This window comes from Molothrus aeneus, unplaced genomic scaffold (assembly GCF_037042795.1).
Source record: "Molothrus aeneus isolate 106 unplaced genomic scaffold, BPBGC_Maene_1.0 scaffold_146, whole genome shotgun sequence".
Classification (NCBI taxonomy): Eukaryota; Metazoa; Chordata; class Aves; order Passeriformes; family Icteridae; genus Molothrus; species Molothrus aeneus.
In genome coordinates, this window is record NW_027098809.1 from 182,025 (window position 1) to 205,392 (window position 23,368).

A 23,368-nucleotide genomic window follows, 5' to 3' on the forward strand; every position below is an offset into this window, starting at 1 on the left:
GGGCAAAGGGATTGGGGCAGTGGCTGATGCCCAGGGAGAAGAGCACAAACCCACAGCCATTCAGCCTGACAGTCCCCTCCACCCAGAGCTCAGCACACATCCTCACAGGGAAGCCCAGCAGCTGAAGGGAAAAAAACCCCACAGAAGAAAAAGGTGAGTTATTTTGCTGTAAAGTTATTTCAAGTTGTTATTAAAGCCCAACCAACATTTGCTCTTGCTTTTGGTTGGGTGAATAACAAGCAGTGGGCACAGGTGATGCCATTCATGTGGCTGAAAACCTGGTGTGATCTAGAGGGGATCCAAGAACTGTTTGTGTAGGGCAATGGAATGTGAGGGGATGTCAGGGGCAGTGAGGTGGCATTTTGGAGGGAATTGCTGAGGTCATTGAAGGGAGACCAGCAGACAATTTCCCTGGGAAATCCGAGGCCCCTCAGGCCCACAGCCAGGACTCTCCAGGGCTGAGGGGGCAGCACTGGAGAGTCCCTGTGTCCTCCTTCCTTGGCAGCAGCCAGCAGGGAAGGGAGAAGAGGATCCCTGTGGGATGAGAGTGCAGAGAGCGAGCAGAGGAGCAGCCTCGGGCTGGAGAAAGGCCAAGGGACCAACACGGTGGCACCAGGGCACCTGTGAGGAACAGAATGGACACTTGGAGGCCACATGGAGGTGAGGAGTGCATGGTTTGGGCAAAATGGCTGTCAGTGAATCTCCAGAGAGATAAGGAGGGAATATTTAGGAGGGAAAAGCTGAGGTGATGAGTTCACCCAGCCTGGCACAAGGTGTGTTTGCACAGGCTGGGGCCAGAGGTGGAGGTCAATCCAAAGCCAGCCCTGCTCAGCCTCTAAATCCCAGGATAAGTTGTACAGGCTGCCCACTGAGGGATTAAAAATACATGAAAATGAAACCAAGAGCATTAATGAGATTCCTGGGAATCCCATTAACTTGTTGGCAGAGCTCCTGACACAGTTTGGAGCTTTGATGACAAGAATGCATTTCTTTATTTGGATTATTCACTGTGTGGGATATGGGGTTTGTTTGGATTTTAAAGCCCTCATGGTGGCTCTGACACTGCTCAGGAGCTGATAGAGAAGCAGAGTCAGAGCTCCTGGCAGGCACAGGGTGTTTTCCCCCATAGTGGATTGTGGAGCAATTGTCTGGGACCTGGATTGTCCCTCTGGGTGATGCCACTTGCTGTGGTTTGTATCATTCCATCCACTTAATTCCCAAAACTTCTCAGCCCAGGGGTTGGAGCTGACAGGGCAGGACAAAGATTGTTCTCTGTGTGGTGCCCAGATTTGGGGTTCCCTGTCAGCTGTGCCAGTTCTGATGAGTTATACCCGTAGCCCCAAATTCCCTGCTCCATTCCCGCTGCAGTAACCTCCCAGTGCCCCATGGAGTGTGGGCATTTCCATGCAGAGCTGCTGCCTTGGACAGCAGCTGTGTCAGGAGCCAGCAGAGCTTCCAAGGAAGCTCAGCAGCACAGGGACAAGGCCAGGGTTCTATTCCATAGAAGTGGCTGTTGAGAACCCTCAGCCCAATGGTGTCCCTGGGCTCACTGGCCAGAGCTGCCTGGAATGGAGCCCATTTCACCCCCCTGAGCTCCAGGATGGAGAACATCCAGTGGATGGTTTAGAGCAGGGGAAGGCAGTGGCCAGATGTGCTCCCAGCCTGAGCTGAGGCAGCCCCTGTGCCCAGGGGGGACATCTCTCCCTGCAGAAGCTCAGCTCCTTTCAGAGCCTCAGCAGGGGCCTCTACAAATTCTTTTCTCTCAGGAAAGGGATGCACAGCTTTGTCTTCAGCACCCCTCCAGTGGCACCTACCTGGGAAAGCTTTCCATCACTTCTGCACTTCCAGCTGGATCCCTGGAAAACTCCAAACTCCATCCCACTGATTTTCAGGTACCTCTGAGGGCTGCTGCCTGGGATTGAACATCTGTGGGGGAAGATGGCCTTGGCTTTGATGCTGCTGATGGCCGATGGCCTCAGGCTGGGGAGGAGGGAAGGGATTTGGGGTGGCTGGGCCACAGCTGGCAGCTGTGTGGGAGCTCTGAGCCAGGAGTTGCTGCATGAGCCCCTCTGCAAAGGGCCCGTGCCTCCATTCCCAGCAATGCCAGCTGCTCCTTGGGGTCCTGCTGGGCTGCTGGTGTGGCTTTGTCCGGGCTGAAGCATTTCCAGGGGCCTGCTCAGAGCAGCCCCTGGCCCAGGAGCCACAGTGCAGGCACAGCTGCAGATGCCAAAGACACGAGGGGCTGCTGCCTTTCAGCAGCTCCTGGCCTCCTCCTGCCCTGCGCTCCCAGCCAGCTGGGACACAGCCAGGGAACACCAAGGAGCATGGCTGGCAGCCAGCAGGAGACACCGAGGCCCCTGGGCCAGAAAAACAGCCCTGGCCTCAGCAGCCAGCATCGTTTGGAGCTGGCAGCACTCACCTGCAGGCAACGCCCCCCGGCACTCTCCAGAAGAGCTTTGGCCACGGAGCAAGGTAACCCTCAGGGCTTGTCTTGTTCGCTTCTTCCTGGGGAAACAAAGGGACATTGTGGGAGCACATTTACAGCTGCTGGGGAAATCCTGGCAAGGGCAGAACAATCAGGGCTATGGGGAAGAGTTTGGTGCTGCCATGTTGAGTGCCAGCCAGTTCTGCCCCACAGCCATTGCAGGGGCTGCTGTGTAAAGCAGCAGTAGCAGAAGGGAAGGAGCTGCATTTGTAGAGGAGTTCTCTTAGTGGCAGCAGTCATTCCCATCCCACACAGGGCCTTTGGAACAGCCCTGGGATTGGCCCAGGTGTTTGGAGCAGGGTGCTGAGAAGGCCAAAATTCTGAGTTTGATGCACAGCTGGGCCGGTCACTTCTAAGCATTTGACTTGATGATTCTCACGGCTCTGGAAATAAAGAACAAATCTTTGCCACTGGTTTTTTAACCCATGGGGTTTTTCCTAGCGTTTCCCTGGGGCTCCAGTCCCACCCCAGGCACAACGGGAGCGGGAGCAGCAACGCCTCGGCCCCAGCGGCCGTCCCAGAGCGGCTGCTCCTGGCTGGGAAGCTGCAGCCCCCAGCAGGGGCTGCGGGCACGGAGCAGGGGCTGCGGCCGCTGTGGCTCGTAGGGGAGCGCGGCGCTCGTGGCGTTAGCGGGCCGGGGGCTGCGGGGCGGCGCCGTGTCCGCCAGGGGGCGCCCCGCGGGGCGGGCGGCGGCGCTGAGCGAGCGGCGATGCCCGTGGGGTCCCGGGGCCGGTACGGGCGGTCTCGGTGTCCTTCCCGCTGCCAGCCGCGATCCAGAGGCTGCTCCGGGGAAGCGTCGTCCTCCTGGCGAGCACGGCAGCGGCACAGCACCGGCTCTCTGCTGCCGCAGCCGGAGCGTGCCTGGAGCCCCGGCGGGACCCAGCCCCGCGCTGGCCGTAGCCGGAGCGGCAGCGCCTGTCCCGGAGCGGCTTTTCCCCAGCGCGGCGGTGGTGGTCCCGATCCCAGCCCCAATCCCACCTCGATCCTCCGGCCCCGGCACTCATACCCTGCCCGCCGAGGAAGAAGCGGCTCGGCCCAGCTCCCACGGGAAATACCAGCAGGACTAGGATGCTAATCCCCAGGCCTGGATCCCGATCCCAGTCCCACCCGAGCGCCTTGGATCCCGCGCAGCACCAGTAGCAGGCCCCGACCCGGATCTCCGCACAGCGCTCCGACCGACGCTCCCGCCGCAAGCCGAGATGAGCATCCCCCGCAGAAAACGGGACAGGCGCCGATCGGCCGGGATTTATGGGCGGGCGGGGGGCGGGGGGAAGGTGGGGCCCCGAGGGCGGGGCCGGCACAGGTGCGAGGGGCGGGGCCTGCACAGGTGTGAGGGACCCCAGTGCGGCTGCGCGGGGCGGGGCCTTGGCGGATTTAAGGCGCGGGGAGGGCACGGCGGAGCCATTTGCTCCTGGGCGTTGGGTGAGGAAGGTTGCTGCCGGCCGGGGCCCTATATCTCTTTTTCTCTGCGTTTCTTTTCTCCTGCGTTTCTGTTGTGTTGTATTTCTGTGTACTTCTCCTTTCTACCCTCCCTTCCACCCCTCCCCCACCCCCTACACCCTCCCCCCCCCAAACCCCCCCCTCCCTCTCCCCCCTAGCCCTCCCCTCCCTCCCCCCCTACGGCCGCCCCTCTCTCGTTCTCTACCCTACCTACCCTACCCTGCTTTCCCATCCTCGGGCTTCCCTCCCCAGCCGGACTCCCCCCTGCCCCCTCTCCCTGCTCCCCTTCCCCCCCACCAGTCGCTCCCCACCCGCCCTCAATCCTGCTCCTTCCTCCACCCTTCCTTCCCCCCAGCCCCGTCCTCTGCTGTCCTGCACACCCCGATTTCTCCCCAACTTCTCCTCCGTTGCCCTGTTCTCGTTCTCCATTCCCCACTCTCCTCCTTTCCTCGCAGCCGCGGGGCTCGGGGTGCCGGGCAATAATAAAGCCCTGAGGGCCGGAGCCCGGCGCCCCCGGCCTCGCTGGGGTCCCCACACGGGGCCGGAGCCGCTCTGCGGGTCCCCCCATTACAGTCGAACACACCGCCCGACACCGCCGGGGCTCCGGCTTTCCCAACATCACACTGGGGGGGTCCTGGGGCGGGGGGCCCGAGTTACAGGGGCCCCCTCATTAGGAGGGGGTCCCAGGGGGGAAGGGGGGATAGGAAGGGCCCCCTCATTAGGAGGGGGTCCCTGGGGGGAGGGGGGGATAGGAGGGGCCCCCTCCGGAGGAGGGGGTCCTTGGGGGGGGTGGGGGCGGGCCCCCTCCGGAGGAGGGGGTCCAGGGGAGGGGGCGGGGCTTGGGGCGGAGTAATTCCCCCGCCAAGCCCCGCCCCCTCCCCTGGACGCCCTCCTCCGGACGGAGTGCCGCCCCGGCCCCCTCCAGGGACCCCCCCTCCTCCGGACCGGGGCCCGGGGGGAGGGTGGGGCGGGCGGGGACAGGACGGCAGGGGACGGTCGTGTGTCTGGCAATTTTTTTTTTTTTTTAACGTGTGTTCACGCTGCACAGTGACGTGCCCCCCTCTGCTTCCCCTCCACCCCACCCGACCCTCCCTCCCCCCCGGACCCCGGTCCGGAGGAGGGGGGTCCCTGGAGGGGGCCGGGGTGGGACCCCGTCCGGAGGAGGGGGTCCGGGGAAGGGGGCGGAGCCTGGAGGGGGAATCATTCCCCCCAGGCCCCGCCCCCTCCCCTGGACCCCCTCCTCCGGAGGGGGCCCTCCCCGACCCCCCCCAGGGACCCCCTCCTCCGGAGGGGGCCCCTCCTAAACCCCCCTCCCCCCTGGGACCCCCTCCTAATGAGGGGGCCCCTCCTAACCCCCCTCCCCCCAGGGACCCCCTCCTAATGAGGGGGCCCCCCTAAACCCCCCTCCCCCCTGGGACCCCCTCCTAATGAGGGGGCCCCTGTAACTCGGGCCCCCCGCCCCAGGACCCCCCCAGTGTGATGTTGGGAAAGCCGGAGCCCCGGCGGTGTCGGGCGGTGTGTTCGACTGCAATGGGGGGACCCGCAGAGCGGCTCCGGCCCCGTGTGGGGACCCCAGCGAGGCCGGGGGCGCCGGGCTCCGGCCCTCAGGGCTTTATTATTGCCCGGCACCCCGAGCCCCGCGGCTGCGAGAAAAGGAGGAAACGGGAGGACGGGGAGACAGGAGAGATGAGGGTGGTGAGGACGGGGAGGGAGAGGGGTCGGAGTGACGAGGGAAGCGGGACAGGAAGGGAAAGGCCGAGGGGGGACAAGAGGGACGGTGGAAAGAGGAGGAATAGAAGGGAGTAGTGGGGAAGGGACACGACAGGAACGAGTGGGGGGAGTCGGGTTTGGGAGGAGAGGAAAGGAGCGTCTCAGGGCGAGAGGGAAGGGGGAGAAAAAAAGGGAATACGCGGGGAAGGAAGGAGGGATAGAAACAGGGACAGAAGGGGAGGCCGAAGCCTCCGCGCCTTACCGGCGGAGCCCGCACACGGAGCTCCCGTCCGCACCGTGCTCTGAGTGAGCAAATGGCGGCCGAGGCGATTTCCGGGGTCTAAAACACCTCGGCCCCGCCCCGCGCAGCCGCTCTGGGGCCCCGCACACCTGAGCCGCGCCCGCCGTGCACACCTGAGCCGGCCCCGCCCCTGGTCCCGCCCTTTGTGCCGCCTGGCCCCGCCCCCGTTCTCTCAGGCCTCGTCCCTTGTGCCGCCCGGTTCCGCCCCTGTCCCCGCCCCCTGTTTTCAGGCTCCGCCCCCCGCACCGCTGTCCCCCGCCAGGCGGGGGCGCCGCGCTCGCACCGCGCTCCGTGTCCGCCAGAGGGCGCCCTGCGTGGTGCCGGCCCCACACGGCGGCTCCGCACCGGGGAACGGCCGCGATCCCGCACCCGGCAGCGCCCCGTGCCCGCGGCCATCCCGGGCCCCAAACCGGTCCCGGGCCCGCTGCCGCTTCCATCCGCCCGACGGGGGAGAGGCGGCACCGCCCGGCACACCCCAGCGGCGCTCTGCCCCCCACCCCCGGCCGCGGTGGCACCGTCGCATCGCCCCGTGCCCGCGCTCCGTGGCCCCGCCCCTCGCACCTGTGCCGGCCCCGCCCCCCTGTCCCCCCCCGGTCCCGGGGCTATCGCTCGGGAGCCTCGCTCGGCGCTGTGCGAGCCCCGCCCGACGGCTGCTCCCGCCGGGGACCGCTCGGAGCCCGGGGCGCTGCGGCGGGGCCGTGACCGCGGCCTGGGCTGCGGGGGCCGAGCGCTGCCCGGCTCTGCCGGGGGGCCCCGGGCGGTGCCGCCTCGCCCCCGTCGCCATCGGGACTGGCATCGCTATGGGGCGGGAGGGGCCTGGCGCTCCTGAGCCCGCAGAGCCCCGTCCCGGTGTCACCTTCCGTGTCCCGGCGCCGCGGGCGGGAGTGGCGGGCAGGGAGCGGCAACCGCCGACCCCGCCTTCCCGTCCCGCTCCGTCGGGCCCGGGCTCGCCGAGCCCCGGCCGGGACCCGCCCAGGCCCGGGGACACCGCGGCTCCCGCCCCGCCTCCTGCCCCCGGCACCTCCCCGCCCGCCCGGCAACGGCCCCGGGGCCTCCGGCACCCGAGACCGCGGCGGGGGCTGGGCCCGAGCCCCCGAACGCCGGCCCCACGGGCCCCGCAACGCCGCGCTCCCGGCTCCTCACCCCCCGCCCATCGGCACCGGGGAGAGGCCCCACGAGTGTCCCGGCTCCGGGAAGAGCCTCGGCCGCAGCTCGGCCTCCGCTGCCGAGCGCCACGAGGGAGCGCCTGAGCGCTTCTCTCAGCCCCGAAGCCGCCCCCGTCAGGCCGGGGCCGGGCCCGGACAGCGCCGGGCCGGGGCTCCGCCTTCCGAGCACTCGCACGCAGCATTTGGCCTCTGGCCCCGGGCCCCAAAATGCAGGACTCGGCCTCTGTGCTCGAGGCCTGGGCGAGCCTCGTTCTGCACCCCCGAAACACAGGGCTCAAGTCCCGGCTTCACAGCCCTCGGCCTGGCCGGCTGGGACTGGGTCCAAGTGCCAGCGGCGGAGGACTTTGTCCCTGAGCCCTCCTCACCTTCACCACCACAAAAAAAAAAAAAAAAAAAAAAAAAAAAAAAAAAAAAAAAAAAAAACACAAAAAAAAACCAAAAAAAACCCCAACCAACCAACCAACCAAACAAAAAAACAACAACCCAAAACAAGCAAACAACCCACAGGACTCCCGATTCTGAGACCAGAAAAATGCCCAATTTATTAGTCTCAGTTCACAGGGTCGTGAATTGACTGCGGCCATCCCCACAGATGGTCACAGGGAATGGACCTCTCACCCATTTGATTCTCCTGGGAGAATTGCCTCAGGCTGGCAAAAAACCCACCCGTGGCATTAGAAGGTAGGAAGCCTGCCCTGAAAGGATGCCATAAAACGCAGCCCATCTGCAATACCGCGTTATCCCAGCACTGTGATATCCCATTATCCCCAGCCGGGTTTGTTGCGCCGCCTCCGGCTCACGGAGCGATGCCGCTCGTGGCTCCGGGCGCTGCCGCGGCGCGGGGAGCAGCCCCGGATCCGCTCGGCCTGGGGGAAGCGAAGGGGTGCCCGGTGCCCGGTGCCCGGGCCGGAGCGGGCAGCAGCGGGTGACGATCCGGGCGCTCCTGCCCGGCTCCTGAGCTCAGGCTGAGGCAGCTCCCAGCTGCCGCCGCCGGGAAGGAGCAGCTCCCCAAGGATGGCCGCGCTCCCGGGCCATGGCAGCTGCCCCGCCTCTCTCAGGGACAGCGGCAGCTTTGGCAGAGGAAGCGGAGCCCCAGCGGCCGGGGCTCGGCAGCAGCCGGCACCGAGCCCCTTGCACTGAGCGGGAGCAGAGGGACGGGCCCGAGCCCGGGACTCGCATCCCGCCCGGGGACTCGGGGACGCGGGCTCTCTGCTCGGGCTCCGCCAGGAGGAGGAGGCGGATGGGAGTGCCCGGGAGGAGCCGGCCCTGCCGGCCGACAGGGCTGCTCCTGAGGGGAGAACTCGCTCTGTGCTCCTTGGGCGGGATCAAGGCATGGCCAGAAGCTTTCATATTCATTTTACAGACTCTCGCACACCGACCGCTACCAACGTGCACTGTGCAAAGCAGCCACAATGGCTGCAGGCTCCAAAACAAAGATAAACAACGCTGTTCTCCTTTCCTTCTTTACACAATCACACCTAGCTAAGATTCCTAACACCTGATGCCATTTTCTTTTGAAAACTCTGGCCAATACCATGCCACTGACTAGGTCTCAAAAGCGGAAAGATGACAGCCATCAATTAAAGCTGATGTCAGATCTTTGCCTATTTAGCTTTCCATGACAGAAATCCCTGGATGGATCCACGTGCTCCTCTGCTCCTATCAGCTGAGCTTTTGTCTCACTCTAATCTCATTAGGATGCCCTAAATCCAACCTGTTCTGCTTCTCAGAGCAAAGCCTGCTGCCATCTCTGCTCGTGACCTTTGCATGGCACACATTGTTAGCACACTGATAATGGCAAAACAAATTGCCTCTCCTTCTTTCTGCAGTGAACAGTTCAGCTTCTGGGGAGCTGCAGCTGTGACACTCATGAGCAGCTCTCAACGTGATCTCAACGTGGAGCTGCTCTTTTCCAAGTCTGCCCCTGTAGAAAATCCACGTTGTTGGAAAATGTCACCAAAGCGGGAATTGCTGCTGAAGCTCTCTTAGCGCACAAGGGCAGAGCCATTCCTGGGGCTACAAGTGCCTCATTCCCACTTTTCACTGCTCTTGGATCAACCTATGTGTTCATTTCCATCTTCCTGAGAAGCCTTGATCTTTTGTAGTGGAATCAAAGCGAAGCAGAGCTGAGCAAAACCCCACCTGTTGCTATGATCCTTCCCACTGCTTTTATTGATGTTGTTCCAGCTGGATTTATTTCATTATGAAAAGGCAAATTCAAGAGTCTTTTTATCTCCACGGTTTACATTGTCTTTTGCTGGCTTGGACTTTTGCTTTCTGCACTTTGCCGGTCTGGGCACGTTCACCTTTCAGGATTCCCATCCTCTGCCCTGCCCGGGCTGCCTCTGGCTCAGCTCCCTTGGCAGCCGCTGCTTCCACCTGAGCTCTCGGCCTTTAGCTCGCGTCCCTTTCCATGGGCCACGCCTCCCAGCTGCTCCAGCCCGGGCATTCCCGCCTGGGAACAAGCAGGGATTCCCTGCCCTGGCCCAGGGAAGCCTCCGGCCCTGCAGGCATTGCCGAGGCTCAGGGGCCGCTCCAAACCTTTGGTGTCCCAGAGCTCCCGGATCAGTGCCAGGGCAGAGCTGGGAGCCTGTCCTAAGGAGCGGGACTGACGCACGCGGTGCCTGCAAAGTCCCCCATGGATATTGGATCCAGCTGGCAGGAGCAGGTGCGGCCAAGGCAGCCCATTCCATTTCCTGCCCACCGAGAGATCTCCAGCACTTCAGCCTGCTAAGGCTGGCACACAAATCCCTGCCCTGGGGCACGGCAGCGACTGCAGCGCACCCAGGAGAAGGCAAACGCAACGACCGGGGCTCAGTTCTGAGGCTGGGATCGAGATTCATTCTCAGCCATTTCAAACAAGGATTGCACCCCACTGCTCAGTTCTTTCTGCAGCTGGGACTCCAGGAAGAGGAGAAAGGAGGCAGTTTACTGGAGCCCCTTTCCTGCCAAACACTGAGGGTCATTCAGGTGCTGAGAGAAAGCACAGCCAGGGAGAGCTGCCCCTGCTCTGCTGGGATTGCACCCTGCACTCACGAGGGACAGGTGGCTCTGTGAAATCGGTCTCAGCATTTTTGTGCCTCATAGCTCCCACTGAAATGATTTTGACCAGAACTGAGACTGCTGAGCGTCACTGAGCAGCACAGGAGACATCCAGCAATGCCCATGAGCTGGCAGAGATGATTGCTGGCGATGGCCTGAGCCCTGGGCTGAGAGTTCCAGTGGCAGCAGCAGTGACAGCCACCCCGGCATTGCCCAGAAACAGGAGAAACCGCCCCTGCCCTGCCTTTGGGGAGAATGTCTGCTGTGCATCTCCCAGTTACAGCCCCAGCGCTTCCTGGGCTCCTGCAGACATCAATTCCTTCTGCCTTCCTCACAAGGCATCTCCACTCGTTCCATCGTCTGCCTGCTGGGCAATGCTCCCCTCATTGCACAGGGGAGAGCGAGGAACTCTGCAATTGCCTGCACTGAGCTCCTCTCCCATCATCTCCCACTCCTTTCATGGCCTCACCAGCCAGGAGAAACATTCAAGGGGGAAAAAGTGTGCTGTGCTCTAGGCAAGGCCAGAAAGGGGCCTGAAGAGACAGATTTTGGATTAACTCTGGCTGGAGAAAACCAAAGGCAATCAGGATTGCCTCAAAATGAACACAAGAAAGGAGGGGATTGTTAAAGCCATTTATAGAGTCAGATTAAGGTCTGTTCCTCAAGGTTTTGGCTTTTGGCACTTCCGTAAGCAGCACGACAGACTGTGGGCAACTGTGACAGACTGCACAGAGGAGGGGGTTTTTTATAAATAATATAAATAATAAAAAATAGAGATATTATTTTTATATTGTATATTTCTTATATTTATTTGTAATACATATTTATAGATATGGGTGTATATAATATATATTGGTATATTTCTATTTCTATTTTTATATTATTTATATTATTTATAAAAAAACCCAGCCTATAACCAAATAAAATCAAAAAATCCCCAGTTTATTTTAACTATATTTAAATACTTTTAGATTTACAATCTAGATTTATATGTCGTTGGATATATATATAAAATAGACTATCATTTATATATATTATGGTATGTTACAATAATATACTATCTATTATAGTTTTACATATTTATCTATTTGTTTTCTATATTTATGTTTACCACTATCATTTAATATTTATTTTTATATTTATATTTATTTCTACTTTAATCTATATATTAGACCATATCAATTCATTGACCCAACGCATCAGAACCACAAAAATCCTGCGCCTTCGTCAGCACCGGTACGCAGCCCACGCTCATCCATCGCAGCATATCCAAACAAAACCTATTTCTAGGACTAACAGAACAAAGACCCCACGACATTTAACCCTAAGAAAAACTCAAATCAACCAAACTGTCAAGAAGTTTGAAATCCCACTATAACTAGCCCAAAAGCTCCGTACATTCTCATCATAAACTTCCTCCTAAACCAATGGCTCAAAACCCCAAAAAACTCAGATACACATGGAAAATGACAGAACTGCTAGTAAAAACAAACACCAATTAAAAAAATCAAACCAACTCACTAAACTCAAAACCCTACAACTGACCCTAAACATTACTATAAAAACCCCCAAAGCTCTACATTTATGCTAACCCACAAATAATAACCAATCATCTATAAAAATTATTTTAAAATATTAAAAAAGCATTAAAATAAAAAATCTAAACTATTAAAATACTAAAAAATATCACTACCCAAATTTAAAAACATATTGCCTATAAAAACCCACCATATAAATGCCCCTGTCTCAAAAAATAAAACTAAAAAAAAAATCAAACCAGAAAGAAATCGGAACTTAGGAACACAAAAACCAGAACGTTCAAGAAGTTCCACCATATCCCTGATCATACACCAACTACAAACAACATGAAACAATACAAACAATTCTTAAAAACCACCTTAAAACCACTACATTAAAAACCCTTTCAACAATTCAAAACTGCATTGAACAAAAGCCATCTAATAAATTAACACCCAAAACTCCAGCAGCCCAGCTGGCCCTACCAAATCTCTCTGTTGATACATACAGTAAACAAAACCAAAATCCCAGGAATACCTGTCAGAAGTCTAGGAAAGAAACCTCTTGAAATTAATCCTACCTCAAATACAAACCAACCCGTCCAGAAAGTGAGCTTCACTCAAAAAACTATTTACACAGAGTTAATAAGACCAAGAAATAAAACAACACACCATATACCACCAACAAATACAACAGTGAAGGAAAAAAATCTACTTTTTTTTCTTTTTTATTTTTTAAACTAACTTCTTTTATTAGCCAGAACAAAAGGTTTTGCCAGGACTGTAACATCTTCTCCTTCTCCTTCTGAAATGTCCCTTCTCCTTCCCAAATTCCTTACAACTTCTGAGTTTAAATCCAAGCCAAGAGCAAAATTTGTGCATTTGTGAGTCCGGTGCTCCTGTCAGATTCTGTCTCACTCCACATCTTCTCACACTTTCAGTCTGAACGCTGTCCTGCCCTGATGAGTTTGACAGAAGCATTGGCACATGTTAAGAGAGCATTTCCCTCCCTGCCTCCCTCGCCAGAGCTGGTTTCCTTAGCGCATTTCAATCGATCCCAAGCCCGCAATGATGCGCGCTCACCTCAAGGCTCACAGCAAGCACGCAGCAGCTCAGGCTGACTTGGCTCCAGGGCTCCGTGCCTTGGATAGCTGAGAAAACTTCCCATGAGCCTCTGTCCCAAGACATTGGAATGCAATTTCCCTGCGCATTTGGTGGCAGCTTTGGGTCCCTCTGGGGGACGGCACCCAGCGTGACCCCCGCCCCTCGCCCGCCCCCCACCTGCTCCTGCACCGCAGTGGGGCTCCCTCTCCTGGGCACCTCGGGGTGCCCCCAACGGCATCAGAGCCCCGAGTCTTCACCCCCCCTTTTCCTGACCCCCAAAGAAGGCTCAGAACGAATCCGACTGCCCTGGACAGCAGCGCAGCGCTTCCCCCAAGCCCTTCCCACACGCGCATGGCCCCAGCAAGGGATTCTGCTGCAACAAGAAAGCGGGGGCAGCCCCCAGAAGGCTTGAGGTTCCTGCCCAGCCTCGCTGTCACGGGCCGGGGGCAGCGAGAGAGGGAGCGGCACAGACGGCGGGGACGGCCCGGCACAGGGCGGGGGCCGCTCTCAGCGCGATGCCGGCAAAGCCGCAGCTCCGGCGCTGTCGGCCGGGCTGCTTGGGCGGCACGGGGGGATCCGCCGAGAGCCTCCGGCCCCGCGCGGGGACTCCTGCAAGGGCCCAGGGGCGCCGGGCTCCGGCCCTCGGGGCTTTATTCTCCGGCAGCCCGAGCCCCGCGGCTGCGGGGCAAAGAAGGAAAGGGGGCACGGGAAGAGAGGAGCGAGAGCAGGGCATGAGAAAGGGCGGCGAGGGAGCTCGGGCTGTGCAGGAAAGCGGGACGGGAAGGGAAAGCCCGGGACGAGGGTACAGGGAGGCTGGGCAGAGGAAGGAGAGAGGGGGAACAGAAGGGAGTAGCGGGCTAGGGACAGGACAGGAAGGAGCCGGGTTTGTGGGGGGAGAGGGAATGGGGGAAAGGGAGCGAGAGAAGGCGAATACGGGGAGAAGGAAGGAGGGCTAGAGAGAGGGACAGGCGGGGAAGCCCCCCAGAGCCCCGGCTGCACCCCGAGCCCGGCCCGGCGCCTCGCCCTGCCCGGGATGCTGCGCTCGGCGGAGCTCGGCTCGCTCCGGAGACGCTCGGCTCGAGTCGGCTCTTCGGCTAAACTCGGCTACTGTCGGCTAAACTCGGCTACTGTCGGCTGCATTCGCCTCTTCGGCAGAGCTCGGCTCGCTTCGGCCCAACTCCCAGCCGCTCTCTGCGTTCGGCGCGCCTCGGCTCCGCTCGCCTCGGCTCGGCTCCCTGAGGGCGGGCGGGCAAGCGCCGCCGCCTCACGTTCAGCTCGCCCGGCTCGGGGCTCTCCCGCTGCCGCGTCCCGCGGGCGGCCCGGCCATGGCGCGGACACGACCGGGAGCGCGGGCTCGGGCAGGAGCTCATTAGGCTGGGACCGCACTGGCGCTAATTAGCGCGCACGAGAGCGGCAGGCTCGCTTCGCCTGAGCTCGGCTCGCTTCGCTCCAGGCAGCCTCGGAAGCCTCGCCTCGGTTCGCTCGAGGCCGTCAGGGTCGGCCGCTCTCGCCTTGCTTCGGCCGAGCTCGTGCGATTCCCCCGAAGGCGGCGTCGTTCGGTTGTGTTTTTAGAAATATCTTTCTCTATCGATTGTATCTTTCTATAGTTAGATTTATATTTCTAGAATACTTCTATTAATCCAAATAAAAACCCCATCTCTAACCAAATAAATACAATAAATGCCTTCTTTTAAACGATATTGAAATATTTTTATTTATACTTTGTAGAATTACATTCACATTTATATTTATAGTTTCTTTTGATGCAATCTATTAATAATTATCTATAATATCTATAAAATTCTAGTCATGTATTTAAATTATTATTTATATTATGTATTGTATCTACTGCTGCAACTGATTTTTTCTTCTACTTTTAAACTGTATGTATTTATGATATATTTCTAGACTTAGTTTTCTACCTTCATATTGTTTGTATTTATAATTTTTATAATCAAAACCCTGCCTATTGACAAGTAAAAAAACCCCACTTTATTTAACGACTTAAAAACTATTTTTATATTTATAATTTTCCTATTTCTATTTATCATTTGCTCTCTAGTACGTGATAACATACCTGCTCCTGCACCGCAGTGGGGCTCCCTCTCCTGGGCACCTCGGGGTGCCCCCAACGGCATCAGAGCCCCGAGTCTTCACCCCCCCTTTGCCTCTAGTTAGAAACTACACTGGAACTTTTTTCTGGAAACAAAGACACGACCTAAATCCTCTCCCCATGTCCTAGACAGATAGATGTTCAGTTCTTAGTTGACTGGGCAGCAGTTTCTTCAATAGAACGAGAAACAATATGGAAACGTTTTAGCTACAAGCAAATAGGCAAATCTGAACAAGGTCCTGGTGGCCAGCCACTGCAGTTATTTTGAAGCAATTTTTTAAACAATCAAGTACTGATCCCACAAAAAATAAAGCAAAAAGCTGACTACTGGCTAAGAAAGAAGGAAAAATTAACTTTTGACGACAACAACAACATTCCAAGGACACAGGCTTTTTTCCAATCTCATACCTTATTACTACCTCTCTTGGGAATTCTCATCGTGGATCCCAAAAGGAATAAATCCCTCAGCGTGTCCTAAAGCACCAAGGAGCTACCTACAAGTGAAGGTGGCTACTTTCAGTGCAGACACAGCTGATGACACAGCAGTAGCGCAGTTCTATGCTGCCCAGGGATAATACTGTCTCCTCTTCTCCAGCAGCTGACTCTCTCCTGCCATGGTTTCTGTAAATGCATCAGAGCACGACCTTAAACACAAACAGGCAAGAAAACACCATCAGAAGTCTTGCATTAAGCACTACAAGAAGGGTTCCAAGCAGAGACCAACAGAATTTCAAGGAAGCAGTATGCAATTAAACCACCTCAGACTCGTTCAAGTATCCGGCAGGTAGATGGAACCAAAATGGAACCATTCAGAAACGACAAAGAAAACCTCCCCAAGTATTTATACAGGAGTCCTTAACGTCAGAAATGGGATGACAGGTTATGTTCAGATAAGATGAATGTTTATTTGGATGTAGAAATAAACTTCTCTCATGGTCCTTTGCCAAAAAATAGAACCTACAAGTGAACACCTACACCTGCCTAAAAAGACCTAACGAGCCCCTGGCAGCCACCGGCATCAAAGCACAGGGGATGTTTCTAATCCAGGCTAAGGAGAACAATATCACCTTTTGTTCTCTCCAGTTTGTTTCCTCTGCAGTCCTATTTGCTTCTTATGATTTTTACACTCTCTGTATCTTCTCGGGCAGCGCTGAGTCTGACGACCAGGATACGAGAGTCCTTCCCTGCCCTACGGAGAGAACCAGGAAAAAAAGTTAAAAAAAGAACAGGGCAGTTTGAAGTTAATACTTCCGACGAGAAGCAGCACCTGACAAACAGAGTGAACAAAGCGTGACACCTCCCTGGGGACAGAAGACTTACAAACTCTCCGGGATTTACAATCCCAGTAACCAAGCCCTTCAGCACAGCAGCCAAGTGTCCCATTAGGTGGTGCTGCACCAAGGAATGATCCGAGAGGTTCCAAAGAGTGAAACGCACGTTATTTTCCAAAGACACAAAATCTTGCAAAATACCAAAACTACAATAGATCTAAACTACAGGGCAAGAGTACAAGTGTTAACTTGAGGAGCTGGAACCATCCAGTGAGCAACTGCTAACTGGATCCTCAACAGAGTTTGAGGAACCCTCCAGGATACAGAAGGGTTTTCCCCAGAAATTACACAGGCCGAGTTTTGATAGAAGTACACTGGCCAGATGCTCAGAAACGTCACCCATCCTCCTCCGGGTGTCCTGAGAGAGCTGCGAATGGCTCTCACGTGGTTTGAGCTGGTTCTGTAAGGGCTCAGGGTGAATTTCACCAGATGCAACCAAACTGGGCAACACCCAGTGGGACAGAAGGAACCCAAAGCTTGTTTTACCCAAAGCTTGGGTAAGCAGAGCTCCAGCAAATACTGAGGACACGGACAGAACAGGGTAACAAATAATAAACATACCTTTTTTTTTTTTTTTTTTTCAGATGAGCAAAACAATTAAGGAGAAGGTGGAAAACTCACCATGACTGAACATTTCATCACCTGTAAGCTGACCATCCTTAGCATAGAGGACTCCAAATTTAAAATTCACCGATCCCTGGAAAATAAAACCAGATATTGTATGATAAACAGTCAAACAGAAGACGTAAAAATTTGTTTCCTCTAATCTTGGCATACATCCTACACATCAGAACATACATTTTATACCATCTCCCAATACACAATAATTTACCTTTAAACTTTGATAGTATAGCATAAAATCATTAACTTAGATTGGTGATCTATTATTATTAAGTTGGTGCTTCAAGTTATTTTTGCTGTCAGGTTCAAAAAAACATTACTTCTTTTTACTGTAACGAGCAATTGATTTAGAAGTCATCAAAAGCCCATCAAAATACAAAGCTGCATTCACCGGACGGGTCTGTGAGCAAGAAGTAGTCAGGCTTGTACTCACCTCTTGCCCTTCAACAACCAATAAATCCTGTCAACAAAAACAGCATCTTCAGCCCCCTCCTATTAAAGATTCTACAAGGATGATGGTTTTATTTGTGTTTAGAAGTTTGGATTTGAAATGGCCAGTTCAATGGATAAAGAGACAGTTTAAGTAGTATTAGATTATTATTATTATTATTATTATTATTATTATTATTATTATTATTATTATTAGCTACTGGAAGAAACAAACCAGTGGTATCTATACTTAATTACTTCTATTTCCAGGAAATCATAAAGAAAAAGAACCAAACAAAGAAAAGTCACTTCCTACCTTTTGTATCTCAGGATGAAAAATGTCTCTTGGGCTCTTCTCCAGTTTCTCCAGACCCCTGGCACTGAAATGCAAATGAACGAGTGCTTTAGAGGAGGGCAAGTGCACATTCCAACCCCGAACCACCAACCGATTGCAGTTACAGCGCTTACAAAATGAATCGTTCCCAGAGCCTCTGGGAAACGGAACGGTTGGTGCAACTGCCATTTCTTCCCCAAAATACTAACTTCCAACACTTCCTAAACTTAGTTTGCATTTTAAAAACAGAAATTAGGGAGACTCAGGGTGGAGATCAGGTTGAAATTGATTTCCTTCTAAAGCACAGGGCTCTGTTCCATCACCCTTCACTTTGGCTCCACACAGAATCACGGGGAGCATTTTAGGAGGGCTCAAGAACCAATTCTATTTCTCTCTTTTTTCTAGTTCTCTCTCTTCCTAAATCATTCAAGGCAAGTCAAATGAAAAAGGACAAGTTCAGCATCAAATGCACACTTTTTCCCTTTGTCTGCTCAAGAACAGGCTTTAAAACCACTTCTTGCTGCCTTCAACGATTAAGACTTGTAAAACCCTTTTTACATGTTGGATAGGTTTATCATAAAAACCACAGAACGCAAGCTCTGAATTACAGGAAAAGGTACACAGGCAAATATCTAAACTGATGGTGGCTTGTCAATCCATACCTTAATGGAGATTGCACTGAGAATGGTTTTGTGGGACTCCAAGGGAGACAGATTTTCTGAGTACCCTGAAAACAAGAAAAGCTGGGATATATTACAGGACATACCCACTTGTTCTGCATGTTCAAATAGGATTATTAATAAAAACAATTAAGTTAAAAAAGAAGGAAGAAAACCAAGGTAATTTTACTCAGCTATATTTACTGCCGATTTAGAGAAAAAAATAGTCACGGGTGCTGCAAAGAAAAAAAAAGTGAACCAGAAACGCCTACAGTAGAACTTTAAAACAATTGCTTGGATAAAAGCAGCTCATGGAACATGAAGTAGAAAAAAAGCGAAACCAGTATCAGACCTGCCTATTTTCTTACCATTGCACAAGAAAAATCCGACAAGCGGTATAAAGTCACTGCCTAAAACCGATCCTAGGATGTAACCAAGAACAATTGAGGCATTTGCTAATCTAAACGGAAACCTTTTCCGGACCCTAGTGTCAAATCACACGTTTTGTCTTGCAGCAGCTCGAGGCTGGAGAGCATTTCCCCTGGGGGTCGGGAGGGTAGGGGCACAAGGGGCTGAGTTTGCGGATCGCACCTGTGCCAGCAGAAGGATCCAGCCCGCGCGCTCCTTGCGCTCGCCATTCTCCGGGCCATCGCTGTGTTTTACTGCTCAGCGATGCCGCTCCATCTGTTTGCGTGGAAGAAAGAGCCACGAGCACTGAGGCACTCAGCAGCCGTGTCATTCCAGCCGCTCGTCCGCCCCCGCCCGCAGCAGCGGCAGCAGCCCGAGGGACACGGCTGCAGCTCGGCGGCTCCCGCGCCTCCGCCAGCCGCCGCACAGTGACCGCGGCAGCGCCCGGCGCCGCTCGCCCGGGGCGGCTCCTGCAGCTCCCGGCCCGCGGCAGCAAAGCACCGCCTGGCGCTCCGCCATCGGCGGGCGGCAGCGCGCCCCGCCCGAGCTGAGCCCCCGCCACCGGGACCGCTGAGCGAGGCCGAGGCACCGGGCGGACGCCCCTTCCGCGCCGCTCGGCTCCGTGCGGGCGGCCGGCCGGAGGCTTCGCCCCTCCAGCGTCGCTGCCGCGGCTCCGTCCCGCGCGGGAGAGGCGCCGGGAGCTCCCCGCGCCCAGCCCGCTCCCCCGGCGCGCGGCCGCCTCGGCCCGCCAGCCATTCATATGGCGCGTCGGCCGTTGCGTCAGACGCCGCGCTTTACGGCCGCAGGGCCTGCCGGGAGTTGTAGTCTCGGACTGACAGCCACCGCTCCGTTTTCCGCCACCGGGAGCTGCGCTCCCGCCGGGGGATCAAACGGCTCCTTCGCTCCTGGGCGCGGAAGCACCTTAGGCAGCACCGCCCCTCCCGAATGTCCTTTCTTTTCCACTCCAACTCTTTTTTCTGTTTTTCACTCTGTTTTTTCACCCCTTTTTCCACTTTCGCTCTTTCTTTTTCACTCTCACCCTTTTCCTTTTTCATTTTTTTTCTTCCTTTCTCTTCCTTCCTTTTTTTTTCTTCCTTTCCTTTTTCCTTTTCTTTCTTTCTGTCTGTCTTTCTTTCTTTCTGTCTTTCTCTTTCTGTCTCCCTTTCTCTATTTCTTTCTCTCTCTCTTTCTTTCTTTCTGTCTCTCTCTCTCTTTCTCTCTCTTTCTTTCAGTCTATCTATTTCTTTCTCTCTTTCTTTCTTTCTCTCACTCTCTTTCTGTCTCCTTCTTTCTGTCTCTATTTCTTTCTCTCGTTCTTTCTCTCGCTCTCTTCCTGTCTCTCTCTTTCTTTCTGTCTCTCTCTATTTCTTTCTCTTTCTTTCTCTCGCTCTCTTTCTCTTTCTTTCTGTCTCTCTCTATTTCTTTCTCTCTTTCTCTCGCTCTCTTTCTGTCTCTATTTCTTTCTCTCTCTTTCTTTCGCTCTCTTTCTGTCTCTTTTTGTCTGTCTTTCTCTATTTCTTTCTCTCTCTCTTTCTTTCTCTCGCTCTCTTCCTGTCCCTCTCTTTCTTTCTTTCTGTCTGTCTCTATTTCTTTCTCTCTCTCTTTCTTTCTTTCTCTCGCTCTCTTTCTGTCTCTTTCTTTCTGTCTCTATTTCTTTCTGTCTCTCTCTTTCTGTCTCTCTCTTTCTGTCTGTATTTCTTTCTCTCTCTCTTTCTTTCTCTCACTCTCTTTCTGTCTCTATTTCTTTCTCTCTCTCTTTCTTTCTTTCTCTCGCTCTCTTTCTGTTTCTTTCTTTCTTTCTTTCTTTCTTTCTTTCTTTCTTTCTTTCTTTCTTTCTTTCTTTCTTTCTTTCTCTCTGTCTCTCTCTCTCTTTCTTTCTTTCTCTCTTTAATCATTTCTCTCTTTCTTTCCCTGTATTTCTAATCTTGGATTTCCATTCTAGCTTTAGAATAAAAAAGCAGCAGTAGAAACGTTCAGGCTACCGGGGAGTGCAAAAAACCCCAAAACGGTAATGATTTTAGGAAAATTATTTCCTCCATGGGAGCTGAAATTTTCTACAGCTGCAGGTGACATAGAGCTTTTATTTCTTCTTCTAGATAGTTGATACTTAATACTCTATTTATACAGCGCCCCCTGCCGTCTGCTTTGGCGCACTGCAGGCACAGCGCCCCCTGCCGTCTGCTTTGGCGCACTGCAGGCACAGCGCCCCCTGCCGTCTGCTTTGGCGCACTGCAGGCAGAGTGCCGCCTAAAGACGTCAGCCCGTCGACACGGCGCTCCGTCCCGGACACGCCCACTCGGGAGGCCGTCGCGATCTTGTGCGGCATTCAGTGACGGCCACGGCGCTGCCAGCCTATATGGCACAGTTTTACGGCAGTCGCGCTTTACGGCAGTTTTGCGACAGTCGCGCTTTACGGCCCCTTTTACGACAGTCGCGCTTTACGGCCCCTTTTGCGACAGTCGCGCTCTACGGCCCCTTTTGCGACAGTCGCGCTCTACGGCCCCTTTTGCGACAGTCGCGCTTTACGGCCCCTTTTACGACAGTCGCGCTTTGCGGCCCCTTTTGCGACAGTCGCGCTTTGCGGCCCCTTTTACGACAGTCGCGCTTTACGACCCCTTTTTCGACAGTCGCGCTTTACGGCCCCGTTTGCGACAGTCGCGCTTTACGGCACTACCCTTTATGGAAATTTTATGGTACTTTACAGCACTTTACGGTTTTTATTTTGTTTTTAATTTATTTTAAATTTATTTTATTTTTTTAATTTTATTTTTTACTTACTGTTTATTTTAAATTTTTCTATTTTTAAAGCTTTTTATTTTATTTTTAAAATTTTATTTACTTATTATTTTTAATTTTTCTATTTTTAAAGCATTTATTTTTTATTTTTATTTTTTATTTAAATTTTATTTTTTATTTTTTATTTTTCTATTTTTAAAGGTTTTTAGTTTTTTTTATTTAGTGCTGCCCAGACCAACTCAAGCTGGTGATTGTGGTGGTGTTTGAGGGTCTTGCATTACGGCACTACCTTTTATGGAACGATTACAGCACTTTACAGCACGTTACAGTTTTTATTTTGTTTTTCATTTATTTTAAATTAATTTTGTTTTTTTTAATTTTACTTAATTTTTATTTTTAATTTATATATTTTTAAAGCATTTTTATTTTTTTAATTTTAGTTTTTATTTACTTATTATTTTTAATTTTTCTATTTTTAAAGCTTTTTTTAAATTTTATTTTTTATTTAATTTCTATTTTTACTTTTTCTATTTGTAAAGCTTTTATTTTATTTTTTTATTTTTTATTTTTAATTTTTCTATTTTTAAAGCTTTTATTTTATTTTTCTATTTTTTATTTACTTAGTTTTAATTTTTCTATATTTAAAGGTTTTTATTTTATTTTTTTAATTTTATTTTTTATTTACTTACTATTTTTAATCTTTCTATTTCTAAAGCTTTTTATTTTAATTTTTTAATCTTATTTTTTATTTTAGTTTTAATTTTTCTACTTTTAAAGCATTTATTTTCTATTTTTATTTTTTATTTAATTTTTATTTTTATTTTTTTTATTTTTAGAGCTTTAAATTTATTTTTTAATTTTATTTCTTATTTTCCTATTTTTATAGCTTTTATTTTATTATTCTAATTTTATTTTTTATTTATTTTTTATTTTTAATTTTTCTATTTTTAAAGCATTTATTTTATTTTTTAATTTTATTTTTTATTAAATTTTTATTTTTAATTTTTCTATTTTAAAAGATTTTATTTAATTTTTTAAATTTAATTTTTTATTTTTTATTTTTCTATTTTTAAAGGTTTTTAGTTTTTTTTATTTACTGCTGCCCAGACCAACTCAAGCTGGTGATTGTGGTGGTGTTTGAGGGTCTTGCATTACGGCACTACCTTTTCGGGAACTCTTACAGCACTTTACAGTTTTTGTTTTTCATTTATTTTAAATTAATTTTGTTTTTTTAAATTTTATTTAATTTTTATTTTTAATTTTTTTATTTTTAAAGCATTTTATTACATTTTATTTGGTGCTGCCCAAACCTGCTGTAGTGGATTTTTATACTTTGTAATACGTTGAAGTCATTTTGTTTTGTATCCCCATATTTTTCCCAAATGGTTTAACCCAAACTGTACCCCCCTCCTTCTACCTGTGTTATCCCTCTCCCGGGATGAGATCATCCCCAAATGCCCACCCTGCCTCTCTGTCAATCACTCAGCCTCCCATCCCCTCCATCCAGAAGTTTCGGTCCAAGTCGTCGAGTGATCAGCCAGAGGCCAGGGGTCAGCCCCCCAAGCCTTGCCCCATACGCTGTCCTGTATGTCTGGATCCCCCAGCATCCATCCCTTAGGGTCACTTAATGGTTGGTAGGATGTTATCTACTTTTGGTTTCCACCTCCCTTTAAATGTGACCTTGACACATCTCCCGGGGCTCTCGGCAGGAGGCCCCTGAGGTGCAGGAGCTCCTTTGGGACTCCTAATAAAACCTTGGATTAACCCCTGCTAAGAGTCGGCCCTTTATCATCTACCGCTGTCTCTGGTGTCTCTTGTGCTGCACAGGGGCCCAGCCCAGGTGCCCTCAGCACCCTCGGGGCACAGAGAGTGTCTCCCCCCAGCCCAGGTGCCCTCAGCACCCTCGGGGCACACACAGAGAGTGTCTCCCCCCAGCCCAGGTGCCCTCAGCACCCTCGGGGCACACACAGAG

At 52.6% G+C, this 23,368-nt stretch overlaps 2 long non-coding RNA genes across 2 annotated transcripts in view; both read right to left on the minus strand.

Moving 5' to 3' along the window:
• Positions 1 to 23,368, minus strand: part of LOC136569600 (uncharacterized) — a 144,509-nt gene that overhangs the window by 97,928 nt on the left and 23,213 nt on the right. The gene's annotated exons all lie outside the window — the stretch shown is intronic.
• Positions 14,457 to 19,397, minus strand: LOC136569602 (uncharacterized). Its single transcript, XR_010785395.1, has 7 exons — positions 18,844 to 19,397; positions 18,256 to 18,320; positions 17,576 to 17,639; positions 17,264 to 17,290; positions 16,831 to 16,906; positions 15,946 to 16,067; positions 14,457 to 15,522 (listed from the first exon to the last, which is right to left on the minus strand). It is a non-coding gene; the product is annotated as an uncharacterized lncRNA (long non-coding RNA).